The sequence below is a fragment of the Tachyglossus aculeatus genome, chromosome 12, assembly GCF_015852505.1.
Source record: "Tachyglossus aculeatus isolate mTacAcu1 chromosome 12, mTacAcu1.pri, whole genome shotgun sequence".
Taxonomy (NCBI): domain Eukaryota; kingdom Metazoa; phylum Chordata; class Mammalia; order Monotremata; family Tachyglossidae; genus Tachyglossus; species Tachyglossus aculeatus.
Window position 1 is genome coordinate 36,041,543 of NC_052077.1, and position 14,693 is coordinate 36,056,235.

At 42.5% G+C, this 14,693-nt stretch overlaps 1 protein-coding gene across 2 annotated transcripts in view; it reads left to right on the forward strand.

Moving 5' to 3' along the window:
- The window catches only part of GALNTL6 (polypeptide N-acetylgalactosaminyltransferase like 6), a 775,084-nt gene that overhangs the window by 672,349 nt on the left and 88,042 nt on the right, over positions 1-14,693 (forward strand). The window lies entirely within an intron of this gene.

Sequence of the window (14,693 nt, forward strand, 5' to 3'; positions counted from 1 at the left end):
CACTTCCTGGAGAAAAGAGAAAAGTCTGCATCAGGTTGACCTGAAAAAATCCCCCTGGCAAAAAAAGATTTTGACTCCAGTTATGGGTAATGGATGCAGACCGGCTTTTAACTTGACGCCAAATGTGTTTTATTAGCTTGGAAAACGACTGCTGAATTATTTTTCTTTCAGTTATAGCCAGGATCCAGTCATGGTCACCTATTTCATGCTTTGATCAGTAATGTCTACTTCAGTCAATCGGACCCAAGTATTCATTGAGCGCCTACTGTTCGCAAAGAACTGTACGGAGCGTTTGATTAGTAGATATGATCCCTGCCCTCGAGGAGCTTGCAAACCAGCAGGGAAGACAGATAGTCCTTTTTCCTTTGTTTTTATTGCCCAAAAGGGGCCCTGCTGTGACACAATACCCTTGTCTCAGAGGGTGACTAAAAAATGTTTAATCCACTGAACCCGTTGACCCCCCTCTGGGACTGTTTTTCTCGTCTACAAGTCCAAATATTTCAGCGCTACCTATTTCATTCATTCAATCATTCAATCGTATTTATTGAGCGCTTACTGTGTGCAGAGCACTGTACTAAGCACTTGGGAAGTACAAGTTGGCAACGTATAGAGCCCAACAGTGGGCTCACAGTCTAGAAGGGTTTCAAAGGGTACAGTGTTGCGATTATTAACATCTAATGATGGAGTCTCTGGCAGAAGCAGTAGATGAACCTCAGTCCTGAAACTTTGGGATTGAAAACCTGCTCAGAATAATTGATTGATAGTTGCCACACTCTCTCTCCCTACCCCCACCCCTTTCATTCATTCAATCATATTTATTGGGCACTTACTGTGTGCGGAGCACTGTACTAAGCGCTTGGGAAGTACAAGTTGGCAACATATAGTGATGGTCCCTACCCAATAACAGGCTCACAGTCTAGAAGGGGGAGACACAACAAAACAAAACATGTGGACAGGTGCAGGGGGCTCAGTGTGGGAAGGCCTCTCTATCCACCCCAGCACTCAGAACAGTGTCTGATACATGGTAAGGGCTTAATAAATACCATATAAAAAAAAGGAAGCCTAATTTTTCAGGGCTTTGAAATTCATTAATTCATTCAATCGTATTTATTGAGTGGTTACTGTGTGCAGAGCACTGTATTAAGCGCTTGGGAAGTACAAGTTGAATGGGTGTTGACAGTGGAGTAGGTGAGATGGACTAGCCCGGCCTGCTGTGTGACCTAGGGAAAGTCACATGACTTCTCTGTGCCCGTTTCCCTGATCTGTAAAGTGAGGATCAAATCCCTGTTTCCACTCGCCCTTAGGCTACGAGGCCTATGTGGGCCAGGTCCAGGGTCCGCTCAGTGAGAAGCAGCATGGCTTTGTGGCAACAGCTTCGCAGAGCACTGTGCTAAGTATTTTGTGGGAGTCCAGTAGAAAAATATAACAGACGTATTCCCTGCCCATGGTTTGCGTGATTTTTGCCCATATTAGGTTCAGGCAAAGCCAGAACTCAAATCCAGGTCTCCAGAGTCTTTTCAATCAATCAATCACATTTATTGAGAATTTACTATGTGCAGGGCACTGTACTAAGTGCTTAGGAGAGTCCAACACAATAATATAACAGACGCATTCACTGCTCAAGTGAACTGGTGTATCAAGAAGAAAGGTACTATATTATATTCCGTTATGAAACTTCAAAAGTGAGTCAGTCAGTCTGTTGTATTGATTGAGCATTTACTGTGTGCAGAGCACTGTTACAAAGTGTTTGGGAGAGCACAATATCACAGACACATTCCCTGACTGTAAGGAGCTTACGGTCTAGTGGGGGAGTACTGATTCGAAGTCCAGCACTGTACTAGGCGTGTAGATGCAAGGTAATTGGGTTTCCTATACACATACATGCCTATGTGTACACTAACACAAACACACATGAGCACATATACACAATATGTATACTCGAGGCATTGTTATTATAGGATTGTATCCCCCAAAACATCAAAAAAAATACTGGATTTCTCCACCTATCCCAGTACCACTGTCAGAAACAGAACACTGGGATGGGTGGACCATTGGTCAGACCTAGAAATAATGGCAGTGGTGATAGTCTGAGAGCCTAAAATTCCCTTAGAAGCTCAAAAGTTATTTTTCCCTATAAAATTTTAGACTCTTTTTTTTTCTCCCTCAGCATATACTGATTTATTACCTTGGCTTGTAATGAAGCTTGAAATTAACACCATTTGGAAGGAGGGTTTTTTTTTTTTATTTGTTTATGCCCTGGCTTGCAAAATCACTATCGCTACTATTAGCCTTATTCAGATAATGGTGTTTGTCTAGTAGCTGCCATGGCAACTCTGAGGGAAATGAGCAACAGCCTGAATTCTGGTGAGCCCTAAGCAGGTGGGATGGTTTTTGCTGGACTAGTGCACTTCCGTCTTGCATTATAGTGTTATAAAGATGTGGTATTTAAACCCTTACTAAGCAATAATAATAAATTTGCTAAACAATTACTATGTGCCAGGCACTGATCCCAGAGTTGCCCGATCCAGACAACTTCCATAACAGTGCAGTGGCTTTGAAGATTCTCCAAAGATTCAAATTGTCTTTGTACGTTTCCTTCTCCCTTCCTCCAAAACTCCAACATCCATTTGGGAAGAAATAGTTCTGCGGTCTGGTTCGAAGGGAAGAGATTTGTTGGCTCTAAACAATCATGTCAATTTGAGAGATCTTCACCCCGAACCTGATGCCTGAAGCTCTGGCAGGATGGATGGCTAAGCGGGACATCTGATTGTGTTCGTGACGGTTTTTGAGGTCTGTGCGATCTGCTGTATGTTCAAAATGCTGGACAGTAAAGCTGCGGCTGAATGAATGACTCTCCGGGAAGGCAGACTAGCTGAATTTCAGGAAAGGATCCCAGATGGAGATGTGATTTGTGATTTTGTGATGAGGTGCTTGGTTGGCCTACTAATTTGTCTTGGCGCTCTATCATTTCTATCAGTCAGGAGGCAAAAGGGTTGAACTACAATCCAACATGGCACCGCCTCACCATATCAGTCATGTGTCCCAATCAGCCTCCTGTCTGGCCCCCAACTGCTCAGTCAGTCAGTTGTATTTGTCTCCCCCTTTTAGACTGTGAGCCCACTGTTGGGTAGGGACTGTCTCTATATGCTGCCAATTTGTACTTCCCAAGCGCTTAGTACAGTGCTCTGCACATAGTAAGCGCTCAATAAATATGATTGATTGATTGTATTTATACTGTGGGCTGAGCTCTGTATTAAGCACTTGGAAGAGTTCAATATATCAATAAACAGATGCATCCCCTTTCCACAATGAGCTTGCAGTCTAGAAGGGATGACAGACATTAATAGGAATATATTAATTACAGATATGGACCGAAGTGCTGTGGGGCTGGAAGGTGGGATGAATAAAGGGAGCATGTCAGGGTGACACAGAAGGGTGTGGGAGAAGAGGAAAGGTGGGTTTGGTCAGAGAAGGCCTCTTGGAGGAGACATGCCTTCAAAAAGGCTTTGAATCTGGGGGAGGTCTGGTGGAAAAGAAAAGGGAAGGTGTTTCAGGTCTCAGGCAGGACATGGGCAAGAGGCCGACGGCAAGACAGACAAGATCAAGAGGTACATTGAGAAGGTTAGCATTAGAGGAGCAGACATCAGGATGGGCAGTGAGGCGTGGGCCAGGTTGGGAAAGAGAAAAGAAAAATCAAATCTGGATTTATTTTTCGTCTGTTTTTTAAATAAAAAGAAAACAAACACAAGTGGGCAGGTGTTCCCATCTTTGCTGCTTTCCCCTCTCGAGCCACTGCTCTGGAGCCCTGGGACAGCAGAGCAAAATGTGCTTTCCTGCTTCCTCCGCCCAGCTGCCACTTAATTAATTAATTGATTAATCTGGGTGACCAAAAATAATTGGCTGGACATCCCAAATGGATATTGAAGATTTGGGTTTAGAAATATTCCCATTCAGGAAAGCTCATTTTTAGGGCTGGCTGCTGATTTTTCCTCAACCAATCACTCAATCAATTTGTGGTATTTACTGACTTGCTCCCTTTGCAAGTCTTCCCCCCTCTTCTCACCCCACAGCACTTATGTGTATATCTGCAATTTGATTTATTTATATTGATGTCTGTTTGCTTGTATTGATGTCTGTCTCCCCTCCTCTAGACCGTGAGCTCTTTGTGGGCAGGGACTGTCTCTATTGCTGTATTGTACTTTTCCAAGTGCTTAGTACAGTGCTCTGCACACAGTAAGCGCTCAATAAATATGACTGAATGAATGAATGCCACTAAGGCGGAAACCACACTTACATTCATTCATTCAATCGTATATTTTGAGTGCTTACAGTATGCGGAACACTGTAATAAGTGCTTGGGAAAGTATAGTATAACAAATAGGCAAAATCTCTGCCCATAAGGAGCTTACAGTCTACAGGGAGAGACAACTGAGCCCCCTTTTCCCAGACTGAACCCCCTTTTGCCTCTCCTCCTCCCCATCCCCCCAGCCCTACGTCCTTCCCCTCCCCACAGCACCTGTATATATGTTTGTACAGAATTATTACTCTATTTTTTTTACTTGTACATGTTTACTATTCTATTTATTTTGTTAATGACGTGCATCTAGCTTTATTTCTATTTATTCTGATGACTTGACACCTGTCCACATGTTTTGTTTTGTTGTCTATCTCCCCCTTCTAGACTGTGAGCCTGTTGTTGGGTAGGGACCATCTCTATATGTTGCCAACTTGTACTTCCCAAGCGCTTAGTACAGAGCTCTGCACACAGTAAGCGCTCAATAAATATGATTGAATGAATAAATGAATGACAGACTTCAACATAAATAAATGAATTACAGATGCATACATAAGTGCCGTGGGGCTGAGGGGAGGGATAAATAAAGACAGCAAGTCTGGGTGACGTAGTAGGGAGTGGAAGAAGAGGAAAGGAGGGCGTAGTCAGGGAAGACCTCTTGGAGGAGATGTGCTTTCAATAGTCTTGGAAGATGGGAGAGTCATCGTCTGTCAGATTTGAGGAGGGAGGGAGTTCCGGACCAGAGGCAGGACATGAGAGAGACGTCGGATAACCCCGGAGTCAGGCTTCTCAACCCACTAGTCCTGTCCTCTTCCGGAGCTTCGCAGAAAGCCCCAACTTCCTCTTCCCCAACTCAAAAGATGGGGCAACCTAGTAATTTAAATGATTAATCAGTAGCCATTATAAACCAGCCATTTATCATATTCTTTCAATCATTCGTATTTATTGAGCACTTACTGTGTGCAGAGCACTGTACTAAGCGCTTGGGAAGTACAAGTCGGCAATACATAGAGACGGTCCCTACCCAACAATGGGCTTACAGTCTAGAAGATGAGCTTACGTGTGTGACTTTGGGCAAGTCACTTCACTTCTCTGTGCCTCAGTTATCTCATCTGTAAATTGGGGATTAACACTGTGAGCCCCAACGTGGGACAACCTAATTACCGTGTATCTACCCCAGCGCTTAGAATAGTGCTTGGCACATAGTAAGCGCTTAACAAATACCATCATTAAGTATTTTGCTTAATTAAGGTTGCACAACACAAAATATGCCAACTTGCCATGGAACCTCAGGGAAAGAGTGGCTCTTTTATCTATTTGTTACCGTGGGAGCGCTTAAAAAATTTTGGAACAGGAGCCAAACAGGCTGAAGGGGACACCGAAGGAAATAGGTAGCCTTGAGGCAGAGCTAGGAAAGGTCTTGAAGTCTAGTGGCTTTCAGAGATATTTGTCATTGGCCAAATGAAGTAGAAGTCCCAGAACCTCTGTCTTCCACAGGCCCCTCCATTCTTGATAATAATAATAATATAATCAGAATAATCGGAGGTGAGAGCTCACCTCCTCCAGGAGGCCTTCCCAGACTGAGCCCCTTCCTTCCTCTCCCCCTCGTCCCCCTCTCCATCCCCCTATCTTACCTCCTTCCCTTCTCCACAGCACCTGTATATATGTTTATATGTTTGTACATATTTATTACTCTATTTATTTATTTATTTTGCTCGTACATATCTATTCTATTTATTTTATTTTGTTAGTATGTTTGGTTTTGTTCTCTTGTCTCCCCATTTTAGACTGTGAGCCCACTGTTGGGTAGGGACTGTCTCTATATGTTGCCAACTTGTACTTCCCAAGCGCTTAGGACAGTGCTCTGCACACAGTAAGCGCTCAATAAATATGATTGATTGATTGATTATAAGTGCTTACTAATATTAATGAAAATTAAAATAATTTGTACTCTCTCCTGGTTAGACTTTGAGCCCCATGTGGGACAAGGACTAATAATAATAATACTTGTTAAGTGATTATTTTGTGCCAAGCACAGTTCTAACTGCTGGAGTAGATACAAGTTAATCAGTTTGGACACGGTCCCTGTCCCACACGGGGCTCACAGTCTAAGTAGGAACACTTAACAAGTAATAATAATAATAATAATAATAATAATAATAATAATAATAATAATGGCATTTATCAAGCACTTACTTTGTGCAAAGCACTGTTCTAAGCACTGGGGAGGTTACAAGGTGATGAGGTTGTCCCACAGCGGGCTCACAATCTTAATCCCCATTTTACAATTGAGGTAACTGAGGCCCAAAGAAGTGAAGTGACTTACCCAAAGTCACAAGGCTGACAAGCGGCGGAGCCGGGATTTGAACCCATGACCTCTGACTCAAAAGCCCGGGCTCTTTCCACTGAGCCACACTGCTTCTCTGATAGTCTAGAGGCAGGTAAGGTGGGAGCCTGCAGAGCCTGGAAGAAGGTGGGAGAGGGACCCATCAGGGAGGGACAGGAAAGGGAGCAGGGGGCATCGCAAGAAGCAGTGTGGCCTAATAGCAAGAGCATGGACCAGAGATTCAGAGGATCTGGGCTCCGCTGCTTGTCTGCTGGGTGACTTTGGGCAAGTCACTTTTAACTTCTCTGGGCCTCAGTTACCTCATCTGCAAAATGGGGATTAAGTCCATAAACCCAATGTGGGACATAGACTGTGCCAAATCTGATTAACTTGGATCTACCCCCGTACTTAGTATAGTGTCTGGCACATATCAATCAATCAATTGTATTTATAATGATAATGATGATGGCATTTGTTAAGCACTTACTATGTACCAGGCACTGTACTAAGCAGTGGGGTGGATAGAAGCCAATAGGTTTAGACACAGTCCCTGTCCCAGTTGGGGCTCACAGTCTCAAGCCCCATTTTCCAGATGAGGGAACTGAGACCCAGAGTAGTGAAGTGACTTGCCCAAAGTCACACAGCAGACAAGTGGCAGAGCCAGGATTAGAACCCATGACCTTCTGAGTCTCAGGCCTGTGCGCTATCCCCTATACCATGCTGCTTCTCTATTGAGAATTTACTCAATATTTAATGCAGAGCACTGTATTTAGTGCTCAGCACTGTATTGTTAGAGAAGCTGCATGTCTCAGTGGAAAGAGCACGGGCTTTGGAGTCAGAGGTCATGGGTTTGAATAATCCCAACTCTGCCACATGTCTGCTGTGTGACCTTGGGCAAGTCACTTAACTTCTCTGAGCCTCAGTTACCTCATCTGTAAAATGGGGATTAAGACTGTGAGCCCCATGCGGTACAACATGATCACCTTGTATCCCCCCCAGCACTTAGAACAGTGCTCTGCACATAGTCAGCTCTTAACAAATGTCATCATTATTATTATTACTGAGTGCATTGTAACCATTTAACAAATACCACAAAAAAGGGTGGGGGAAAGGAATGTGAACTGCCCACAGTCCGTCTAAGCCTTTACCTTCTCTATGGATGACAGATGCTTCATCTCATTAAAGCTGTTTTAATCACGACACAGTAAATAAATTAAAGGTTCCTCTCAGTTCCTCTGAAATTAGTTGGAGGGAGCTCTAACCTTATGGATATACTGAAAATATGCTTTCTGTCTCTCACCTACTCAGCTCTCCCACATGTCTCTAGCCTCCTTTTTTTCTCCTAACACTCAGGGCTATTCCACTAGTTTCCGCACCTTAACCCGTGAAGACCAAACTAAAAAGAGCTGCATCCTAACATTCTCTTAAGGTGCCCCAATCAATCAATCAATCATATTTATTGAGCGCTTACTGTGTGCAGAGCACTGTACTAAGTGCTTGTACTAAGCCCCAGGCACAGTGGTCAGACATGTCCTCTCCTGGCAGAAATCTTTGACTCGGGACATTGACTATAAAGCCCTCCGTGATTCTGAATTTTCAAAGTAATTAAGCCCTTGTTCGATAATAAAATCGGATGGGATCCATGGAGTTTTTAAACTCAAGCAAGCAAACAAACGTGGTTCAGTTGGCAAATCTAGAGACGTGGGATAACCACCAACAGAACGGGAGAAACAGAACTCAGCAGCAGATGAGGCTGTCGAAACTGCCTGGGAGTTTCCACAAGCAGACATTTGCCCCCGGGTGTTTGAGCACATTCGTTTGGGGCTGATTTATGCGGCCTGTTGATGGTAATGATGAATATTTTTAGCAGTCAATTAGAATATTCAATCCTCGGAATCAGGTTTCGGATTTCGGAGGTCGATATTTTATCTCTGAGCTCCCAAAGGGAACAGTGACGTTTCAAAAGTCACTGTTGTTGGGGTGGTTATTCAGTTCATTTTTATGCCACACAGTCGGGTTTCAGCTCGTCTATCCACTGTTCTGTATGCATACAGTCCCAGTTACCTTTATGTCAGGGATTTTTTCATTCCAGGATCCTCCCTCCCCACTTTGGATCCACAAACCTGTTTAGCTGAACCAGGAATTTCAACACATTCAGGGCTGTAATTGATGCCTTGGTGGATAAGAGTTTACCCAGATGCCTTTACGCGAGACATTCAGTTTAACCCACTCTCCTTTGGGAGAGAGCCAAAAGATGACCTCCGTCTAATTGTGCCTCTAGATGTGTCTCTAAAGGCATCACTAGTTATGCCTGTAGATGCTCTTCTAGACACACCTCTAGCATAATGAGTAGCTTGAACATTTCTAGACAGGGAGCTGGATCGAAATGCTGCACTCCTTTAGACTGTGAACTCATTACGGACAGGGAACGTGCCTGCTAATTCTGTTGTATTGCACACATCCAAACATTTACTACAGCGCTCTTTACATAGTAAGCACTCAATAAATATCATCGACTGACATCCTCTCAGCTACCTAAACCAGCCATTAGGCATTAATGCTAACCGGTAAACTCGATGTGGGTAGGGAACATGTTTTTTAAGTCTGGTGTGTCGTACTCTCCAGAGTGCTTAATACAGTGCTCTGCACACGGTAAGATCCCAAGCACTTAATATGGTGCTCTGCGCATAGTAAGGGCTCAATAAATATGACTCAATGAATGTAATAAAACTCTGGATAGCTGCTGCTAATAACTCACTATTCACCATCTTTGTGAAATATCAAGGATGTATCAGCTGGATGTACTTCAGTGACAGTTATATCTAGCCCAAGCCCTCAGACCTGTGAGCTTCTCATAAAAGGAGAAATTGAATTATTCCAGTGGTGTGTTATAAGTGTCCAGTACTAATGCTTTCTGATTTTATTGTCCATGCAAGAAAATCCATTTACTTCTGAAATATTCTCTTGTTAGGGACTCCCTGTGGCTACTAAAACAACCTGGAATAGCTATCTCAGTAAATTTCAAAAGCCAATTGGCTTCCTTTACAGTATATACAATAAAATAAGCCCCAAATTAGTTCATCTTCTTTTTTCTTCAATTTAATGGCAAAGATGGTATTGAGTCCTCCTCCATTGATTTATCCCTCTGCTGATGAGCTAGCTGGATTTTGGCAATTTTCTCTAAAACCGATACGTGATGAATGGATTTCATTACAGCTAAGCTGGAAGAAGGATGTTCTTTCTGCAGGTTGGTATTGAGTCCTCGGTGCCAATTTCAGCTATGTGCGTAAGAGCAGAGTTCCCATGGCGGCAGGGGCCAACCTGACCCCTGGTGAAAAGAAAATGTTTCCAACTCACAACAGCTAATGGCGGCATCTGACAGGATCATCTTTAAACCTATCCCAGGCTCAAGGTCGTGGGATTCGGGTCTTTGCTCTGGAAGAGTGCTGATTGGAATAATTAGCTTAGTTTGAAAGTGGATTGTGGTTTGACCTCAGTGGGTCTGAAGGAATGAATATGCCTTTAATCTTTTCTCCATTGAGTTTTCAGCCTCCTCTATCATGGCTGTCTCATTTCCTTCTAGACTGTGAGCTCGCTGTTGGGTAGGGACCGTCTCTATATGTTGCCAACTTGTACTTCCCAAGTGCTTAGTACAGTGCTCTGCACACAGTAAGCACTCAATAAATACGATTGAATGAATGAATGAATTTCAATCCACTTCCCCCTCCCCCGGCCCTCTTCTGCCTTCGTTTTTCGGTTTACCCTTTTTGTCGTGCCTCCCCATCCTGAACGGCAACGTCACCAATCTCTGAGTCCCCGTTACCATGGAAATGCCACAGTTCAGGGATGCGACGGGCAGTACGGTTCTGTAAGGACAGAAGGAAACCTGAGTGGCAGAAATGTTCGGGTCTTATTGATATTAATATTAACACTGATGGCATTTATTCTGTACTTACTATGTGAGCACGGACCAAAGATCTAGGCCTGCCCAGTGGCCTAAGACAAGTCACTTCACTTCTCTGTGCTCAGTTTCTGTGTTTGTAAAATAGGGATTCAATACCTGCCCTCCATCCTACTTAGTCTGGGATCTCTATGTGAGACAGGGTTTGTGTCCAGCCTGATTATCTTCAACCTCTAGACTGTAAGCTCATTGTGGGCAGGGAATGTGTCTGCCAACTCTGTTATATTGTTACATTGTGCTTTCCCAAGTGCATAGTACAGTGCTCTGCACACAGTAAGTGCTCAATAAATACGATTGATAGATTATGGATAGCGACGTAAGTGCTGAGGATGGGGTGAATAAAGGGTACAAATCCAGTTGAAATAGTAAGTGCTTAACAAAGCTCATAATAGCAATAATAACATGATAGATATTTTTAATGGTATCTGTTAGGCACTTACTATGTGCCAGGTGCTGCAGTAAATGCTGGAATAGATAAAAGATAATTAGGTTGGACACAGTCCATGTCCCACCTGGGCTCACAATCTTAATCCCCATTTTACAGATGAGATAACTGAGGCCCAGAGAAGTTAAGTGACTTACCTAAGGTCACACAGCGGACACGTGGTAGAGCCAGAATCAGAAACCAGGTCCTTCTGATTCCCATGCCCATGCTCTATCCACTAGACTAAGTTGCTTCTCAAGCTGCTGATCTGTTACTCATCTTCTTCCAAGTCCTACGATAATCACATCTCCTCCAGGAGGCCTTCCCTGACTAATCTCTCACACCCCAAATTACTCCTCAAACGACTGCATCACTTGAGTCCTAACTCCCTAAGCATTTAAGTATTCACCCCAAACTTGCATACTCACTTCCCCCTACCTGTAATTTACTTTTTTTTTTCATTTTTTGGATCTGTCTTCCTTTGCTAGTTGATAAGCTTCTTGAAGGCAGCAATCCTGCCTAGTAACTCTTTAGCAATAGTAATAACAGTAGAGAAGGAGTGTGGCTTAGTGGAAAGAGCACAGGCTTGCGAGTCAGAAGTCATGGGTTCTAATCCTGCTCCGTCACTTCATTCATTCATTCAATCATATTTATTGAGTGCTTACTGTGTACAGAGCACTGTACTAAGCACTTGGAAAGTACAATTCGGCCCAACTTGTTTGCTGTGTGACTTTGGGCAACCCGCTTAACTTCTCTGTGCCTCAGTTACCTCATCTGTAAAATGGGGATTAAAACTGTGAGCCCCACATGGGACAACCTGATTATCTTGTATCTACCCTAGCGCTTAGAACAGTGCTTTGCACATAGTAACCACTTAACACATACCATCATCGTCATTATTATTATTATTAGGAAGAATAATAATAATCATAATCATAGTGATGGTAATAATAATAACTGTGGCACTTGTTAAATGCTTACTATATGACCAGCACTATGCTAAGTGTCATAGACATACAGAAAGAGGTTGCAAAAGTTAAAGCCAAAGCCAGTCACTTGTTGATATGGTCAGCTGCTCTGGAATAATAGGAATAATGAAATAAAGTGTGGTCATCATTAAGTGCCTACTGTGTGGCGAGTACTATTAGGAGTGAAAATGAACAGCGTAGCTTAGTGCCAAGAGTACGGATTTAGGAGTCAGAGGACATGGGTTCTAATCTCAGCTCCTTGCTTGTCTGCTGTGTGTCCTTGGGCAAGTCACTTAACTTCTCTGTGTCTCAGTTGCCTCCTCTGTAAATGGGGATTAAGACTGTGAGCCCTTGTATCTAGCCCAGCACTTAGAACAGTTCTTGGCACATAGTAAGCGCTTAATAAATTCCATCATTATATATCAAACGTCTACTGAGAGCAATGTTCTTGGGAAAGTACAACAAAAACAAGACATGTTCCCCACCCACAGAGAGTTGGTCATCTTAAGAGAGGAACAAAAGTTGGTGAAGGAAGAGAATGAAACTCTGGGCTAGAATGAGGTTTGGGAAATATCTGTAGATTTCAGATATTCATTCCATCCCATGACGTTAAGACCGTGGAGGGTTCAGAATGCAATATGGTGGTATTGTAGGAATTGGTTATTTTTCTGGTGAAATCAAATGTAGAAAGTGTTTGATTTTTCTATCACGTTTTGCTGTTTATTATCATCATTATAATTGTTGTTTTGTTGTTGTATTAAGTTCTGAACTAAACACTGGGTTAAGAACTTAGTGGAGTGCTCTGCACACAGTAAGCGCTCAATAAATCCAAATGAATGAATTGAATGAATGGGTTAGATACAAGATAATCAGGTGGAACACAGTCCCTGCCCTACATGGGGCTGGTAGTGTAAGTAGGAGGTAGTAGGATTTAATTCCCATTTTACAAACAAGAAAACTGAAGCACCAGAGAAGATAAGTGACTTGTCCAAGGTAACACAGCAGGCAAGAGGCAAAGCCAGGATTAGAACCCCGGTCCGCTGACTCCTAGCCTCACACTCTTTTCACTAGACTATGTTGCTTTGCATTTTCACAAGGGTAGCTTATCCCTAAATGAAATAATCACGGCACATGATTTGGTAATCGACGTCAGGTGAATAACTGTTTTTAATGATTTACTGAAGTTCTCTCTCCTCAGACCTATATCTCCCCGGGGAAGAATATGTAATTACAGCCTAGTAATTAGTAATTAGCTCCAGACTTCTTCCTTACCAAACTGACCATAATTAAAATCACTTTATAACTTGTCTAATATTAGGCATTAAAGTATGCACCTTTATTTCATAGTAAAATTGTTTTCAAAGTGATAAGACTCAGGGATTTTAAAATGCTAAGCTGTGTGATTTCTGTCAATAGGTTATTCCTCAGTCATTTTTATCTAATGCTGTATTAGAGTAATTGATAATGACTTTTCAATGTAGTAAAAGCATATTTTATAAAGAAGATAAACTTATTTGCATTAATTTTCCTCTCAACACTTCAATTTCTGCATCCAATTCAATCAAGTTTCTTTGGCAGTTAATAAATCATACAGAAAAGGACAGATTTGTGTTAACGAAACTGACATGGTCATTCTAAAACACCCTGGCTTTTTCTTATTTGATGGTTTTGTAAAATAATCGTTCTTTGCTTGGATAGAACATATTCTCCTGGAAACTATGCATGGACTAGCTGATCGATTCTCACAAAGTCTCCCCGACACTCTTATCCCCATTTGGCAGACGAGAACACTGAGGCATGGAAGGTCAATGTGGCTTAGTGGAAAGAGTATGGGCTTGGGATTCAGAGGACATGGGTTCTAATCCCTACTCTGCCACTTGTCTGCTGTGTGACCTTGATCAAGTCACTTAACTTCTCTGTGCCTCAGTTTCCTCATCTGGAAAATGGGGATTAAGACTGTGAGCCCCACCTAGGACAACCTGATAACCTTATATCTACCCCAGTGCTTAGAACAGTGTTTGGCACATAATGCTTAACAAATACCATCATTGTTATTATTATTATAAGCCTAATGAATAGCAAGGAAGGTCAGAGTGAAACAATGAAAGCTCAAAGAACTTCCCAAACCTCAGACCGTAAGCCCCATTTGGGGCAGAGACTTTGTCCAACCTGATTACATGGTATTTATTTATTTATTTTACTTGTTATATTCTATTTATTTTATTTTGTTAGTATGTTTGGTTTTGTTCTCTGTCTCCCCCTTTTAGACTGTGAGCCCAATGTTGGGTAGGGACTGTCTCTATATGTTGCCAATTTGTACTTCCCAAGTGCTTAGTACAGTGCTCTGCACATAGTAAGCGCTCAATAAATACGATTGATGATGATGATGATGGTATCTACAACATGTTTAGTATAGTAATCAAACAATCAATGGTATTTATTGAGTGCCTACTGTGTACCAAGCACTGTATTAAGCTCTTGGGAGAGTACCATACAATAGACATGATCCCTGCCCTTAAGGAGCTTTCAGCATAGATGGGGAGACACACATTGAAATTAATTACAGATGGGGGAAACGGAAGCATAAAAGGATATGTACATAGGTTCTGTGGAGATGAGGGTGGGGTGAATATCAAGTGCTTAAACGGTACAAATCCAAGTGCATAGATGACAAAAAACTGAGAGAGAGTAGGGAATTAAGGGCTTAGTCAGGGAAGGCC